The sequence below is a fragment of the Panthera leo genome, chromosome B4 (genome assembly GCF_018350215.1).
Source record: "Panthera leo isolate Ple1 chromosome B4, P.leo_Ple1_pat1.1, whole genome shotgun sequence".
Lineage (NCBI taxonomy): Eukaryota > Metazoa > Chordata > Mammalia > Carnivora > Felidae > Panthera > Panthera leo.
This window is the reverse complement of record NC_056685.1, coordinates 112,517,586-112,535,773: the sequence shown is the minus strand read 5'-3', so window position 1 is coordinate 112,535,773 and position 18,188 is coordinate 112,517,586. Positions and strand designations below refer to the sequence as shown.

At 37.8% G+C, this 18,188-nt stretch overlaps 1 protein-coding gene across 2 annotated transcripts in view; it reads left to right on the top strand.

The window, feature by feature from the left end:
* The first annotated feature begins 14,329 nt into the window (after window positions 1-14,329).
* DCN (decorin) overlaps window positions 14,330-18,188 on the top strand; it is a 42,479-nt gene continuing 38,620 nt past the window's right edge. Inside the window, exon 1 of one of the 2 annotated variants that reach the window (XM_042947347.1) lies at window positions 14,330-14,656. The gene's annotated coding sequence lies outside the window, so the exon portion shown is untranslated. Of the gene's footprint in view, window positions 14,657-17,696; window positions 17,832-18,188 lie in introns of those variants that run through there. The other variant, XM_042947348.1, reaches the window with a different exon arrangement.

Sequence of the window (18,188 nt, the reverse complement as noted above, 5' to 3'; positions counted from 1 at the left end):
GCCCATGACACATGCATTAGTAAATTAGATATAAGACATGTCTGAAGAAAGAATCAGTGAGCTTGAAGATAGATCAATAGAAACTTCACAAACTGGCATTTGAAGAGAAAGAGACAATGAGAAAAAACAAAACAACAAAACAAAACGAAACAAAACCCAGAATATCCCCAAAGTGTAGAATAATGTCAAAGGATATAACATACTCATAATTGTAATAGCAGAAAAAGAAAGAAAACGTTGATGTTATAATGGCTGAAAGTCTTCCAAAATTTATAATAGATACCAAACCACAGATCCAGGAAGGTTGGAAAACACTAAGCAGGATACACACTGGAACGCAACATCAAGGCAATTTGTATTTAGAACCTCTCTCCCACCTCCCCAAAAGAGAAAGACAAAAAAACTTCCCCAGAGGGGAACAAATGTACTTACCTATAGAGGAACAAGTATATAGTGGACTTCTTTTTTTAAGAAATCATGTAAGGAAGAACAAGGTGGGATGAATTGAAAATGTTGAAAGGAAAGAAACAAGTACCAGCCAGGAATTCTGTATCTGGAAAAATTATCCTTCAAATTGAAAGATAAATAAAAACTTCCTTAGACAAAAACTGAAGAAATTTATTGCCAGCATACCTGTATGCACACACAAAAATATGTGAAAAGATTTCTTTAGGCAGAAGGAAAATGATATAAGCCACAAACTTGGGTCTACCTAAAGAAGGCTGTCAGAGGAAAAAATAAAGAAAGACAAAATAAAAATATTTTATTTTTTATTCTTATTTGATATAAAATATAACTTTTATAAAGTCATAATAGCTGGGTGCCCGAGTGGCTCAGTCAGTTAAGCATCTGACGCTGGTGGTTTCAGCTCAGGTCGTGATCTGACAGTTTGTGAGTTTGAGCCCCACGTAGGGCTCTGCACTATAAGTGCATGGCCTGCTTGGGAATCTCTCTCTCCCTCTCTTTGTCCTTCCCCCACTTACTAAATTAATAAATAAATAGATAAAATAAATAAAGTAAATAAATGTATTTAAAAAACAGACAAAGCAAAAAAAGGGAAAAAAGAAAGAAGGAACAAGTTCGGCAAATAGAACAAAGTTACAAACATGTTAGATATTAACCAAACTATGTCAAGAATAGTTCTCCATGTGAATGGTCAAAACACCAATTAAAATTCAGAAACTGTCAGAATGGATAAAAAAGCAAGGCCCAACTTCACATTGTCTCACAGAAACCGACTTTAAAAACAAAGTCTCAGATTGGTTAAAAGGGATAGAGCAAAATACGCTAACAATAAGCAAAACAAAACTAAAGAAGTTGTATTAATTGCAAACAAAACATAGTTCAGAGCAAGGAAAATCATCATGGGTAAACGAGCATCACATCATGATAAAGAAGTAAATTTTAATTTCTCTTAAATGTGTACGTACTTAACAACAAAGTGCCAAGTCAAGTTAGACAAAAGCTGGTAACATTGAAGGCGGGTATGAACAAATTCACCACTAAAGTTGATGCCTTCAACACTACTCTTTCAGTAAGTAATAGATCAAGCAGAAAATTGGAATGTATATAACCTGGATATCACTATCAATCAACTTGATCTAACTGATATTTACGGAATGCTCCAACCAATGACAGCAGAGGACACATCCTTCGCCAGCTTGCACAGAACAGTCATCAGGATTGAACACATGCTGGGACATAAAATATGCCTTAACCAAGTTAATAGATTAGAAAACATGCAAGGTATGTTCTCAAACTCCGTGGAAATAAGAGATAGTGGTCAAAACCCCAAGTGTTTGAAATTAGACAACATACTTTTAAATAACTTTTGGGTTAAAGAAGACGAGTGTTTGGGTCAAAGAAGAGAAAGTTTCATTTGAAGCAAATGAAAATGAGAATACAAATTATCAAAACTTGGGGAATACCATAAAAACAGTGGTAAGAAGGAATTTATAGCGAAAAGTGCATATATTACAAAAGAAGAAAGATCTGTAGCCAATTTCATCTTAAAAAACTGGACAAAATTCAAAAAAAATTAATCTTATAGGGGTGCCTGGGTGGCTCAGTTGGTTAAGCATCAGACTCTTAATTTCAGCTCAGGTCATGATCTCACGGTTCATGAGATTGATCCCTGTGTCAGGCTCTGTGCTGATAGCATGGAGCTTACCTGGGATTCTCTCTCTCTCTCTCTCTCTCTCTGCCCATCCCCTGTTCTCTCTCGCTCTCCCTCAAAATAAATAAATAAACATAAAAAAATTAATCTTATGAAGAGCCAAATTTTTAAAAACTGACATGGTACCTCTAATTTTTATATGCCTGTAATGATCTGGCTTTAGAGCTATTTGTAAATATGAGAAATTGGAGTACAGTGTGTTATAAACTCAATGTTTGTATTCCCCCCAAATTCATATACTGAAATCTGATCCTCAGTGTGAAGGTATTTGGAGGCAGGGACTTTGAGAGGTAGTTACGTCATGAAGGTTGGGCCCTCATGAGTGGGATTCACGCTCCTATAAAAGAGGCCTGAGAGAAGGTGCCGTGTGAGATTATAGCAAAAAGACGATGGTCTCTGAACCAGGAAGCAGGAGCTCACCAAACACTGAATCTGCCAACGCCTGTTCCTGGACTTCCCAGCCTCCAGAACTGTGAGAAAAAAAGACCTTGTTTGTAAGCCACACAGTGTCTGGTGTTCTATTGTAATGGCTGGTACGGACCGAGACACCATGTTTTCTTCACAGATGTACTAGGAAATGACTGTTGGACATTTAGATTTTTATGGGCCTTTTTCTTAGGGATGGGATCACGTGAACATAAAATGTCAGTATTGCCCTGGTTGCAGAGGGGCTTGGGGGAGAATCAGCCACCACTTTCCTCAACCTTCACATGGTAGCATGTTTGAAAACCGCTGGATTAAGTTATAATTCATCACACTTTATAACAAAATCAAAAATATAGTCCACTTAGCATTTCTAGCCTCTCAACAATATATAAACAGTTACGTATGAGTCTATTAGCCCATTTCATGACTTTTATATACTATTAATCCATTGTATTTTGTTTAGGGACTTGTGCCAAATGTCTAGTGGTTTAGTTTCGATGATTTAACAATTATGGAGCAACCATATGACCGATACATCAGGAATGATGAAGTTGAAAAGACATGGCCCCTACATTTAACCAACTCATAGTGTAGCGGGATAAACAATTACAAAGACCTTTTCAAAGTAATGGAAAATACTATGAACTCTCTCTTTTTTTTTTTTTTTTTGAATTTAGTTATTTACTTTGGGAGAGAGAATGCGGAAGGGGCAGAGACATAAGGAGAGAGAAAGAATTCCAAGCAGGCTCCACACTGTTGGCACAAGGCCTGACGTCGGGCTCGAACCCATGAGCCGTGAGATCATGACCTGAGCCAAAGTTGGACACTTTGACTGAGCCACAAAGGTGCCCCATGTGAGCTTGATTCATGTGAAAACATAGCTTGTTTTTCCCTACATGATAGGGCTGGAAGCCCTTGTGCCTGCTGTCGTGGGCCACAGACCATCGCCCAGATCTCCTCAGCAGAGATTGAGACACTCACCTTCTAGCTGCCAGAATTTTTGAAGACTGACAGTTCACAGCAGGGTCCCATTGGTGAAGGGAGCTACCTTGCCTAAAGTTTAGCCCCTTCCCAGGGATGATTCCTCTGGCCGATGTTGGGGAACGGAAGTTCAGCTGCCTTGCCAAAGGAATTCAAGTTAAGTCTCAAGTCCTTTCAGCTTCAGAGCTTCCCGCCTGACCAGCTGAGGCTGAGGTTGTCACTGCAACGCAGCACCAATGCTCCATATGTCTCATCCTGCTTCCTCTCTGCCTTACAAGGGTTGTTTCTGAGAGCTTTCTCCAGTCAACCTCCCGAAAGAAAGCTTTGGCTCAGAATCTGCTTCCTGGTGAAGCTGACCTGAGATATCTCTGACTAAAGGCACACATAAGCATCCCAAGTGTCAAGGAAAATCCTGAGGGGCCAGACTGGACACAGGATTAGGCATTAATTAAGGGAATCGGTTAGGAAAGATCTAATGTGGGATTTATAGGGTATTAGAAGATCCTTGAGACTTAGACTACTGACACCTGCTCCTGTAACTTCACCCAGTAAGAGCAGAGTGGCTGATCAGCCCGGGACCCATTTAGAGTAGTTTTAACACATTGAAAATAAGATTATCGTAGCCCTTACACTGCTGCTATTGGGAGTCTCTGTGCCATTTCAGAAACATGAAGAACTAAGGATATATTTCCCACCTGATTCCAACAAACTAAAGCAGCCTTAGGTGGGAAGCCCCCAAATATGTATATGCCTGACATCTATTATGGACTAATCATTACTAACATTAAATTAAATATAAAATATTGGAATTTGGTTTTTAAAGTCTTGGATTAGGGGTTATTAAATATTTCCCAAGGAGTAAAACCTCTGCCATTGATAACAGGCGATGCGATTTTAGATGATCCATCGATGAACAGTTTTATTAGAATAATTTCATATTCCCTTAAGCATGTAACAGAAAATACAACTACCATACCATGATGTGGTTTTTCAGATTTTGTTATTGTTTAGAACAATAGCCATTAAGTAAATAAGGAATGATCAATACGTAACATACATAATCATGGAGGAAAACAGGAGATGATAAAAACTTATGCCATTGGTCATCAGCTGACTGAATTTTGAGGGTCACTAACTTATGGGGGAAATGGCAGTGGTAACGGAAAGTTGCAGTGTGGAAAAGCTTGGGCTTGGAAATGGAAGTGGAGAGGCACATAAAAATTTAGACAGATGTGATTTTGATATTCTATGTGTGAGTGCCTGGGTGTCATCTGTGGGGCTTTGAAGAACAAACAGGGATAGTGATGTCTCAACTCTGCAGTAAGGCAGGGAAACTGGAAGGGCTGCGCTCCTCAAAATTACCCCTCCGAAATGGTACTCAGCTTAGGTGGCACTTTGACTTGATCCTCTGCCAATCTAAGGGGACTTTGTCAGCAAAGACAGGTTCTTCTAGTTGTTTAAGGGAAGGTAACACGGAAGAAATGAATGTGGGTGCCTTGGGGTTTGTGGAACCTTAGGTCCTAAGGGCTAATTTTCAACAACTATTTACCTTGTCCCACTATGTGCCGTACCTGTTTGAAGCATAAGAGACAGAGCAGTAAACAAAAGAAGCACATATCCCTGCCCCAATGGAGCTTTCATTCCGGTACCCACATCCTGGATGTGGGTACACGTTAAGTATGTATACATTAAGTTATACATAAGTTATACATTAGTATACAGTAAGTTTGTGGTGAACTACATTATGGCTCTTAAATGATCAATGAAAGAAACTTCACATCTCCCGAGGTACCTTTGGTCTAACACTGATTTTTTTTCCCTCAAAATCTTTATATGATGCTTAAATTATTTCTCTTGTTTGGAATTAAACATTTAAGTGGTTAGTTGTTAATTTCAACATACTCAATATTTTAAAAGCGCTTTACAGAAATAGGTGCTATTCTTTCAGAAAGAACGTGTTTTTAGTACTGTCCTCAAAACAGCCAGCTTGTGTAGAAAATATTTCTAGCAAGACCAAGGTTTATTTGACTATGCTAAGTTAGTCTAACTGTATTTTATAATCACAAAACATAGCCTTATATTCCTGGTTTCACAGAACTGCTGTGACAAGACACAGATACTTTACTGAAGCTCGGTTATCAAGACTGAGCAGAGAACTGAAAATAAATGCCTGGTGATAAGGAGTTAGTACCATCATTCCAAATGCATTATCTGGTCTTCAGATTATGTCCTCAACGCTTGTAAACAAACACTTGGTGACATTAAAACTTTCTGGGTGAATTGCTTTCTATAGAAAATCTGTGTATTTTAATTGTTATGCTCAGTTTGGTAATGATTTTAATTAAAAATGTGAGGTGTCTTTCAATTTCCTCTGTGACATAAACATAGCAAGCCCCCAGGCCCAATGACTAGGATTTATTGGTTGAGACCAGGGATGTTCTCCAAGAAGAAACCCTTTCTTTTGAAGAAGCCCTTGTGATAATTTCCTTACATTTCACTATCTTCTCACTTAAATATATACATAGTTTTAAACTAGCAAACAAAAAAAAGAAAGCTTTTTTTTCTAAATTAAAAATTTATTGTATGATTTTACTTAAATGAGGTATCTAGAATAGGCAAATCTATGGGGATTGTAGAATAGGGTTTACTGAGGACAAAGGGGAGAAAGAAATGAGTTATGGTTTAGTGGGTACAGAGTTTCTGTGTGGGATGATAAAAAGTTCTGGAAATGGAGAGAAGTGGTGGATGCATTGTAAATGTACTTAATGCCCCCAAATTGAACATTTAAAATATAAAGTGATAACATGTTATGTATATTTTTACCACACATGTGCGCACGCACACACACACACACACACACACACACAAATACACACACAGCCTTTGAAACCACCAGATTTGCAAAGGCATCACTAAATACTTCCTAGTGTAATGTGGGTGTCACCATGTATGAAAACATTCCAGCTAGCCACCATCAAGATCTGCAACTTACGAGGTTTTTTGGGGGGGGCGGGTGACAGTGGGGTTTGTGGGTCCAGAGTCGACAACCAAGAAAGAATTCTTGAAGCTGTCTTTGGTGCAAAAAGGTGATTTGATTGAAACACAGGGACAGGACCCACAGACAGGAAGAGCTGCCCAGGGACAATGAGGAAAGACTGGTTATATACTATGGGGTTGGGGGAGGTAAAGTCCAGGGGAAGTTTCCAGTGAGATTTTCGTATGCTAAAGAATACTTCAGCCATAGTGGAAGCCTAGCTATTGTCAGGCTAAAGTTGCTTTTCCCTCTAGCCAAGCATTAACATTAAGACAGTAAAGGAGTTCCTGGAGAAACATTTTACTCTGCCTGCCTCGAGTATTTGTCAATGGGCTTCAGGTTATAAGGAAATTTAGTTCTATCTGCCGTCTCCTTCTTTGTTTCCCACATTACTACGGAGGGGTGATGGAGACTTAGGTCCTGCAGGACGAGGATTTCTATCAGTTAGCCATTTGTTTTTCCCCTTTCCTTTGTTCTTGGGCAGCCAGGGGTGCCTGAGGAATATCACACATATCCCGCCTGGGTGGGGGGTTGGGGGTGGTGTTTGCGGCCTGTCAGCTTGCCTTATGCTCCCTCATCACAACTACATGAAAAAAAAAAAGCTCAATATTTCCTATAATCTGTCAGCAGCTTTTGCTATGTGGTTTTACTCTCATCAGAGAGGCACATAATGTTCTTATCATTCAGAAGTTTACCAAATCACCTATTTAAAGTGCTGCTTTGATAACACAAACTTCTATGGTTGTTGGCCTATGGGAAGAATTAAATGCTCTGTTTCTGGTTAGATTTCGTATTGTTTCAGACCATGAGTAATGCTAGGGAAGTTACTGAAAATGGCCTCCAGGAATGAAGATGTTTCATGAGAAGCCAACCTTTTGATGAAGAAAGCTCCAAAGAGATTTACACCCGATACACCAAATGTGATCATGCCTCAATTTTCTTTTTTATCCCCATAGACTCATAATTATAAAGTAAGTGCTCATATTGGTGATTTAATCCTTTTATAAATGATATGCTTAGACATCATTCTATTAAAAATGAGCATATAAATCATTTGTGAAGAGTAATATTTCCTCAAGTATTTGAAGTGGATTTATTCAAAATACAGGATTGTTTCCAAATATAAAAGCTCTCATATGATTTAAATGGGAAAGCATGTTTCACTTTGTTTGTCATGTTAATGTATATCTGCATCAAAAAATTCATCTCATGAATTATTAAAGAAATAACCTCAACAAGGCAAATTACAAGGAATGAATTATTGCTATTACAGGGACAACTTGAATCAAATCAAATAGTTCTCAAGGGACTATAACCATCTCAGAAACAAGTTCCTAAACTAAGTCATTATTGTACAGTACAGACATTAGAACAACACTTTTCATGCATTTGCCTACTTAAATTCTGGAAGGCTCTATTCTGTGGCAGAGCATTTACTTTTCCTAGGATACAGGGTAAATAGAAAGGAGAATATTTACAGACCAAATAGGTGCCACACAGCCAATACACATTGCACAGACATGACCTGCATTTGAGTGCTCCAAACTAAACAGGACAGAACTTTCAGGCTGGAGTACGAATGAAAAACAAGACGAAGAAGAAAACGATCTCTTAAAGTCCTCGGCCCATTCTAACATTTTCATTACTTGACATAAACTCACAGAGCTTCTCCTCCATGGTTCTGTTCTACCCTCTTTACAAATATAGACTCATTGTATCGTCCTGTGAAATAAGGTGTGATCAGGAATGGGGAAACCGCCTAAGGTCACACAGATACTCAGTGGCAGAGCCGAGAATCAAACCTGAGTCGTCTGTCTGGCCCCAGGGTCTGTGTACTCAATGATTACACGATGTATGCTACCTCCCTGAAAAATGAAGTGATCTCTGTTGAAAGTAATTACAAATACAGGGTCTTCTTTGTTTCTGCAATTCAGGCATTGCACATTATTTGATTCAATCTTATCTTGGGCTTGAACTCAACTTTCATCCTCATCTAGTATATTTTCCTTTGTTTGGAAAGGAAGCATAGCATTGCCAAAGGAGTGCTTCAGTGGGTTTATGGTAGCAAGCCTTGTTTCCAGCAGCACCAGTCAATTAGTAAGTAAACAGGCAGGAGCTTGGCCAGGAGGTGGTCTTCCAGGAAACTGGAAGGTCTGGCTTTTATCTCTCTCTTTTGTAGTTTCCACTCACTCCCAAGATGCACATCTCCTGAGCTGGTGTCCTCTGTAAAATGTCAACAATTCTGCCTTCGCTCAGTATGGGAAGCCTTCATTCAACATGAAGTCTTACCCTGTGTGAGACTTTGCAGGGAAAGATTCTACATCAATCTTTCCTTTTTTTAAGCCCATAATTCAGATTGCATGATTTCTCCTTAATTTCTCACACCGGAGTCACCATCAAGGCTACAAATCATTTTCGTACCCTAAAAGTTGAATTCATATAAGATGGTCAATTCCTTATGAGTTTTGCAGACATCCAGAGCTTTACGTAGCTTTATTTTGATGGTGACTCTTCTCCATTTAAAGAATGTTCTCCCAGGAGAGAAAGATGCCTGTAAAGAAGTTGACTCTGTCTTTGCTTACATGACAAAAGCATCTGGTTAGGATGGCAGAGAACAGCGAGGGGAGGGCATGGCTTCTTCCAGCCTCAGCTCTGTGCTTTTAAAGTTGATTATGCGAGGGGCATCTAGGTGGTTCAGTCAGTAGAACATGTGACTTTTGATCTTGGGGTTGTGAGTTCCAGCCCCACATTGGGTGTAGGGATCACTTAAAAATACAATCTTACAGAAATTGATAACAAGAATGGATTATGCTAGTGCCTCGATGATAGCGTTATCATGAGTCTTACCTGAGATAATGCATTGAAAGAACACAACCAAGAACCGGTGCTCCAAACATTCGTCCTTAATATATCACAGCAGCTTCCTGGGCAGTGGGCCTATTTTCACCATGTCCATCTGCTCGTTACTAAGGTATTAATACAGCAAGACTAAAGCAAGAACTTCCTTGCTAGTTTCCTTGATTCTAGTTTCAACACCCTGCAGACACTTGTTAGCGTTGATCTGCTAAAATAGAAATTTCATCACGGTATTACCTCATCCAAATACCTTTGATAACATCCAGCCGACAACACATTAATTGGTAGATATTAATCACCAAGTGGGTTTGGTGAGCAAATGAATGAGTAAACGAGTGCCCTATGGGAGACTTTCAAGTCTTTTCACAAACCCAACCTTCATGTCTTACCTCAGCTCCTGTTAGTTACGACCATACACAGGGACATTCATTTACTGCGTGACTTCAACATGTCAGACACCATGGCAGTTGTTGAATATTCAAGGATGACAAAAGGGCCCATGGCTTCTTTGAAAGAAAACATCCACTTAAGCCCCATTGATTTATTTATTGTCTCTCGCCTTCCCATTGCCAAGATTTTGATAACGTTGTTCTGTCAGGCTAAAAAGCTCTCTCTCTTCTTTCACATTCTTTTTGGCCTTCAGGATTCAGCTCAAATTGTACCTTGTTCTCCATAAACACTTACCTAACTATCCATGTGTAAAATGATCTCTCCCCCACCCCTCCTCTGCCTTCCTAAGACCATTATTTTTAATTATATCATACTTTACTTTGCCTAGGAATTATAATTATATAATGCATTATAAGTTTCATGGTGTGATAACTCTAAAATGCTATTAAATATATATATTTAAATAAATATATATTCAATATATTTAGGTAGATTATGTCCTATCTCCTTACCGATGTGAGTTCTTTAAGGTCATGCCTTTCACATTGTCCTTTTTATTTCCTGGTATCTTCCATAGCACCTAGTATTAATATTTTCTCACATGGTGATCCCTCAGTCAGTATTTGCTGGTTGATTGATCAATTATTTGCTAAGTTATGGGAAATTTCCTATGTAACAGAAAGGTATGTTCTTTGTTCACACTACCAGATATTTAATCAATGTTGACTTGTTGTTTCAGTACAAACTACTTAATTTATGAAAACAATAAAAATCCCTTGACTGCCATTGATAAACGAGATGCTCCTGAGTGTTCAAGAAAAGAGGCAGAGAATTCAGGAATTGAATACATCCTTGTGGTAAAAGAGAGCTACATATCTCCATAATTTTTCCTTATCGTCATTCATAACTTTCCATGTCCCATGTTTATTCCTATTACCGTTTCATTGCTCAAGTAGAGATTCTTCACCTAGAGTCTCTGGATCCTTATGAAGTCCATGAATGCCTTTCAGCAGGACATAGAACCTAGAAAAGATGTTATGCCTAAGTCAAGGCAGACAGTTATTTAGCTATATGTACTAACCTACTTTAAACCTCCCTGCAAACCTATGAAGTAGGTAATAATATGCTTATCCACATTTTATAGATTAAAAACCTGAATGTCAGAGAGGTTCGGTTATTTATACAAGGCACAAGTACACTGAACATGATGGTGAGGGGTCTGGGGAGTGGAGGCTTGAGGGAAAGAAAGATGGCCAAGGTCATAGTTTTCTACTACCAGATTGTGTTTCAAGCCACCTGGCATTCAAGGCTGTCCTGAACTTCACCGGAGGCTTCTTTCTTCGCTAAAGAAAAAATACCTGTCCTGGGTGACAAAATAAAGCACCAGATAGTCCATTCCAGCCCCTGACCTGACTTTGAAGAGTCAGTCTAAGAATAAACCAGGCACATCAGGTTTGTGAAGATAACCACTTGTTTCCAGACCTCTTAGAAAATAAAAGGGTGTCCAAAGGAGACCTTTCTAAATTCTGGCATGTTTCACATCTTTAATATACAGGTACAATTTAAATCACTTGTATTTGATGTTGGTGAAGAAGAGTGACTAGCCTTGAAATGAACTTTGACAACATGTAGAATATAGTTACCCTGTTAACTAGTGGGTTGTCAGTAGAAATCATAGTTTAAGTGTCTTTAACAGCAGATGTGGTATGTGCTTTGAATTTGAATATTTCGAATAATTATAAGGTAGCCAAGGTTTCAGTAAACCCTACCCCCAAGCATTCCAAGCCAGGGTAAGTTTCGGCTGCCTGCACAAGCACTACTTCTAGCCTCAAAAGTGTTCCATTTCCCACTAGATTGCAAGATACCTGGATTCTGATGATAGCCCCGTGGCATCTTTGTGACTTAACTGCATATGACTTTATTGTGTCTTAGGGTCTCCTACCTAAAAGTGGGTGTGACAGTATGCAACTTAACATCTAATTAAACAACAAATTTTATATTTTAAAATGTTTATTTATATATTTCTGACATAGAGAGAGAAAGAGAGAGAGAGAGATCGTGTGAATGTACAAAGGACAGAGAGGGAGAGGGAGAATCCAAAGCAGGCTCCATGCTGTCAGCATAGAGCCTGACGTGGGGCTCAATCTCACCATGGTGAAATCATGACCTGAGTCAAAACCAAGAGTCAGATGCTTAACCGACTGAGCCACCCAGGCACCCTAGAACAGATTTTAAATCAGACGATGTTGGTAAAATCCTTGGGGTTTTAGAAGTGGGGTTCTTACTGAAATTTAAAAAAAAAAAGAGGAAAGATTTGTTCTTGCACAAATACAAAGTGTAGAAAGAATTGTAACTTGGTCACAGATCTTAAACTAGTCTGCAAAGACATGTTGCCCAAGAATTTTGCTAATTAGTTTTTTATATCTTAAGAGTTTGATCTTTCTTAAAATCTAGTCCAGTAATGGAAAGCTAGATTAGGTTCAAGAAGAACTGGGTATTAGTTTCTGTTGTGCTTCTTACCAGCTAGCTCTGTGAACTTGGGCAGATCATTGGACTTCTGTTTTTTAATCTGTAAAATGGAAAGAATAAAGACGATTTCCCTTGCTCATCACAAAGGATTGCTGTGATGTACATCAGAACAAAAAAAGCTAACATTTATGGAGAGTTTAATTAACTGGGACATGTTCTGAGTTGTATGCTTTATGTATATTGCTTTATTTAGTTTTCTCTCCAATGTTTCTCTCCAATTTGAGTTAGGTAATAATTTTTACCTATCATACAGATATGGGAACTGAGACTCAGATGTTAAATATTGTCTGAATTCATACACTTACCATCAGAAGAAAGAACCCAGATGTGAACCATAACCAAAATGTCTCTGCTTTATGAAAGTATCTACATATCGAGATAATGTGTCGTCTTTTCCATTGCCTTTCCTACTTCTCCTTAATATCCTTATCCTCCCACCCCTTTCTCTCTCTTCAGCAACAATTATCGCCATTATTCATTATATACTCTGTGGTAGGGTTGAGTTTTGATAAGGATCAAACCAGGACTGGGCAAAACAATAATCATGGTGGAATCCATAGCCAAAGATCTGACTGACTTTATGTGGTCATTCACCAAGTGTTTCTTGAGAATTTACTGTATACCGTGACTGTGCTTGGGTGCGAGCACTCTACAAAAGAAAACGATGTGCTCCCTCCCTTGGGGTAAGACACATACATAAAAAGCTACAATACGAAGAAGAAGGGATTACCTGTATATGAAAGAAATAGATACAAGAGGAGTTCAAGAGGAAAATGTAATTGATTCCACATAAGGGGATCATGGACTTTGCACCAATGTCCAGGGAAAATAATTCTTGGCTTTTTTCTAAGTGATCCAAATAACTGGGTATGTGGTTATTAGATGTCAAAGAGAGGAGGTGTTGGGCAGGGAGTTGTAAAATTAAGGGAGGCTGGTCTTGGGAAACAAGGAAAAATATCATGTGACAGCACCCCTCCCCTCCTTTAGATATCCACTCAGGAATTTAATTCCTTCAAGTTTCATTAAGGCAGAAGTATTTACTGTAGAATTGTGTAGTTGGATGGCTAGAGGAGGGGAGGGGAAGGTGGAGGAGGGGAGGGTTAACTTCTCATGTTTCACAGATGTGGATTTCAAGTTTCCACCTGGTAACAGCCTAGGGGCCATGGCATAAAGATACAAGTCAAAACATAGAGACACAGAGGAAAAGAATTAAAGAGCATCCAGCAAGGGAATTAAGAAAAACTCAAAAAAGCTTTCCAGTGGCTAAATAAATATCTTTCCTTGTGTTTACATTTCCTTTTTGCTATTTACTGAAATTTGAAAAGAGCCATAGACTTTGTTGCCTTTTCAAAATTCTGGATTATATAAAAGTGTGGTCCATGAAAATCAAAATTTTCATATACAGGCTAAATTAAAATGAAACCCATTTCTGGTATCTATGTGTTTTATTTAGAAAAATAGAAAGAAACCTAAAGGCTGGTAAACAACAAGAGAGATTATAAACTATGAGTAAGGAAATAATAACTACGTGATATTCTTCACATAAAAAATCATGACTTTTTTCCAGGACACTAGAAATATGTTCAAAATACACAGGAAAACTCCACAGCTGAGTACTTGAATTTGTGCAAACAGCCCAAGGCAAGTAAGAATCTGAATGAAAATTTTCACCTAAATCACTCATTTATTTCTGCAGACCACATTTAAAATAACTACAAGATTAATTTCGTTCCATTTGCTGGATTTACACATCCTGATAGCAAGAAAAACTGTCATTTTGGAAGTATAAATGCTTCTTATAAACAAGACTAGAAAGGGTGGCTAGTGCAGTGAGGTTGGGGGTGGGGAAGCAAACCCTTTAGCTACAATGTTTTAGGGAAATGAATCCACACAATAAAACAAATTTCAAATCAAGTTGCCCCTCTCTACCACATAAGCAGTTTAGAATCTTAAGCAGATGCAAAAGGAATAAAGCAAATGGGGAGAAAAAAAGGTCGATAAACTTTCTGGCTGCAATACAAGAGACATATCATTACCATATGATCTAATGTGGGTGTCAGCCGGATTGTGTTCATTGAGGGAAACCTTATTTTTTAACCGTGCTATGGAGTAGAAGCAGGAGGTTTTCAACCTAGTGACAGTCACAGAGCAGCACCTACCCCCTCCTCCTTTCCACACCTGCAAACTCTTTTGCTGGGGCTGAATATTTAGTGTAATTACATCTCAGCTTTGAGGGCTCCTGTGGCAAATCCCCGGATTAAAAGGTATGGTTTTCAATAATTGTCCTGAACTCTGCTACAGACTAATAAAACTTCGATCAAGTTGAGAGCAAAAAGGAATTGTTTGGTGAGAAAAAGGAAAGAAAAAAAATCGTGCTAAACTTTTGATAATCTTTATGCAGCATTTTAAACAAGTATTGCTTGAAGACAGAAGTTAAATATTTGGTAAAATGGTTGAATGCATTGTTTTAGTTCTTTCTGTTCTTGCAAAGATGTTTATTAAAAAAACTGTAACCTAACACCATGAGTATCTATATTGATGTATTTTGTATTTGTACTAATGAAATGTTTTACCTCTTTAGAAAGTATTTATAAAAAAGTATTCTAGATCAGCATCGAATTTGTAGTTGGGTTATATGTATGTATTTAAGGATTTAGTCCCCTCCTGAATTCTTGCATATGTTCAGAACTTTTAAAACCTCAGTGATGTGAACTCTGGTGGTGAGCTGCAGAAGTTAAATGTATATTTCTACAACCTAGAGAAGAACAGAAATTATCATCACAGAGGTGAAAATAAATATTGCAAATATTATGCTGTTTATTAAAGAAAATCTCACAGTTAGCTACATAATTCCTTACAGGGAAAGATAAGACCCAGTCAGTTTTCTCAATGCAAATGAAATTGTATTGTAAGATACATCACTAGGGTGTAGGTTATTTTTCTTGCTAATTTCAAAAGAGGGTACCACCGATGACCACTGGTTAAGTGGGCTCCCAGTGACATAAATTCCTGTGGCTTTTGCTTTTCCTATTGCTATTTTGACCAGAAAAAGAACCAAATGCCTCCTATAGCAGCCCTTATTTGTGGATAAATGCCTTTTTTATTGTCTATTTTTAAATCATTTCTGTTATTATTGGGGTTTTCCATTCACCTAGTGCTGGGGGATTTTTATTTTTGTCTGTAGTTATAGTTTTACTAATCTCCTGAGGGTTAAATTTGGATTTTGAAAGTCACACCAAAGGCATAAATGACATCCTACAAATGGTGATCTGAATTACATAGTGAATTTAATGGGCTGAAGTAGTTTAAGGAGACAGAAATTATTATTTTTGATGAAACACTTAGAAAGTGGGGCAAGTAGCTTTAGTGCAGTAGTGACATTATACCTAACAATTAGCAGGTAAGAAGGAGTCATACATTTTGAGAATGCTTAAAACAATTTCAAAGAAACTTGGGAAATATAATATGTCAGTAAATAATCTTCTGGGTTCCACAGGGCAACTGCTATTTTGTGCTTATTTTTCTTATATACTAAGGAAGGAAAAGTGATTAAAAATTATTCATATCAATAGCCTCCACTAATTGTTTTAAGATGCTGCATCTTCAAGTATGATGACAGTAATTTAAAGAAATAATCTCCTGGGGGAATTTGTATAAAGTTACTTGACATATTCTTCTCCAGGACATTCAGGGTTAAAATGCACACACATACACACACACACACACACACACACACGCACATGCACACACATCAAAGTGATATAATATAAGTAATGAAAGCTATAAACTTCCTGTTTGTGTTCAGCTTTAACCAAGAAAAATATTGTGCAGAGAATTTGCACCATTTTAACAAGAGGAAACACATATAAATGATAATATTCCTCTGAGCTCATGTTCAACATTTCTTTTTTTGAGTTAGTGAAACAACCAGGCATTCTCTGCTCTGGAGAAAAGATCAAAAGGCAACATCTGCGTTAATTCGCATTGCTATTTATTAAATCTGCAATTACTTTGCTTCATTTTTCTCCTAAAATTGTAAGATATTAAATATGCAAGGCTAGCAAACTGTGGTAAACCGTAAACATTGCATTTTAATGTGAAACAGACCAAAAACCACTCCCTGAGATCCAGTCCAAGGAAACACTGCCAAAACAATAGGGTCTCCGTAAAAAGGCTATGCAGTAAATGAGTGGGAATATACTCCTAGAGAAAACCTGATACCAAATTTAAAGGGGCAGCGTGAATAATAAACTTTGTGGTATTTTTTAAATGAAAAGCCACGACCCGTTCTGTATATGTGCTGCCTTATACACACCTCAGTAATAAGTAGAAACTAAGAACAAAAGTGTAAGAAATCCAAAAACTGTTTTTTCCCTCTCTAGTGGACCTAGCCAAGAATTTCCAGAAGATACTTAGATACCTTAAGGTCAGGGCATATAAAGTTGCTTGTTTTGTTGTTGTTGTTTGTTTTTTGGGTTTCTTTCTTCCTTCTTTCTTTCTTTTTTCTTTTTCTTTTTTTTTTTTTTTTTTTTGCATATGCTACCATTGGCTGCTGATGAAAAAATCATTCTTTAAGTCTAGTTATGAATTTGCAGCTTTAATATGCTCCTTGTAAGTGTACAATTCAACGTAGATGTGGCAAAACTAAAGATAGTATCTACAATGTGTTTTTGGAATCCTTAGAACATTTCCAGTGGTGTTTTAAAATATATCAGCTCAAAAATAGACTGCTTCTTCTCCATATGATCAGCTACTTTTTGTCAATTAAGATTTATTTAGTTCACTTCAGCTAACAAAACAACAAATTCAACAACAGATATATAAATCTAAAGGGCTCATTGAATGAATGGAGAAGTACATGGATTTGCCAAAACTGTACTTTTGTTTCTTTACAAGAAACCAGATAACATGGGAGTCATATAAAAATCAGTAGGATTTTCCATAGATGTTTATTTGTTTTTTTTAAAAAATGATCAGTTTGAGAAACTGGTCAATAGATTTATTTTGAAAAGTAAACTGTGCTTATACCAAATTTAAGTTTTGGATTTGTTACCTTCCTCATGCTAGAAATTTGCTATTGAAAAAATACAACTTTGTGTTTTAAAAAATCAGACTGGTTGCTTGGAACAAACCGAATAACGTGTATTATTAATAAATTGATGGTCAATTGAGTCATTTTTGTGCAAAATATTGTGCAAGGCCTGGGTACAGAACAAAGAATAATAAGACACGCCCTGAAGGAGTGCATCTTCTAGCTGGGGGGGACAGACCAAGCACGCCAAACAAATTACAGTATAATGTGATAAGTTCTTTAAAAGAGGTAAGAGCAACGTGCTTTGGGACACAGAAGAGGGAGGAAGCAGCATCCTGTGTGGATGAGCCAGGGAATACACAAGGGAAGTCCATTATCTCATTCAATCTTTGCAACTCTCTCCCAAGGTAGGTATTTTAAAGGGCAATTAGCTTTGAGTGTCAGGGCTGTGGTGGGGGTCGGAGTGGAGAGGAAATGGAGAGAAACAGGGCTTGAAACATCGGCACCAGATTGTGAATGGTCTCACTTGCAGCAAAGGGGATGTGGACCTGATGGGCAAGCCTTGAGAAGTCAACAAGGAGTTTTCAGTAGAATAGAAATACAAGGAAATCTGATTTTCTGAACATGACTTGGGCAGCAGAGTTGAAGATGGCCTGGAGTAGAGAGAATCTTCAAGGCCAAGGCCGAGACCAGTTGGAAGCTCTTGTGAAAGTTCAGGGAGTGATGAGAAAGGTCTGGACCAAGATAAATACAGTGGGATGGAG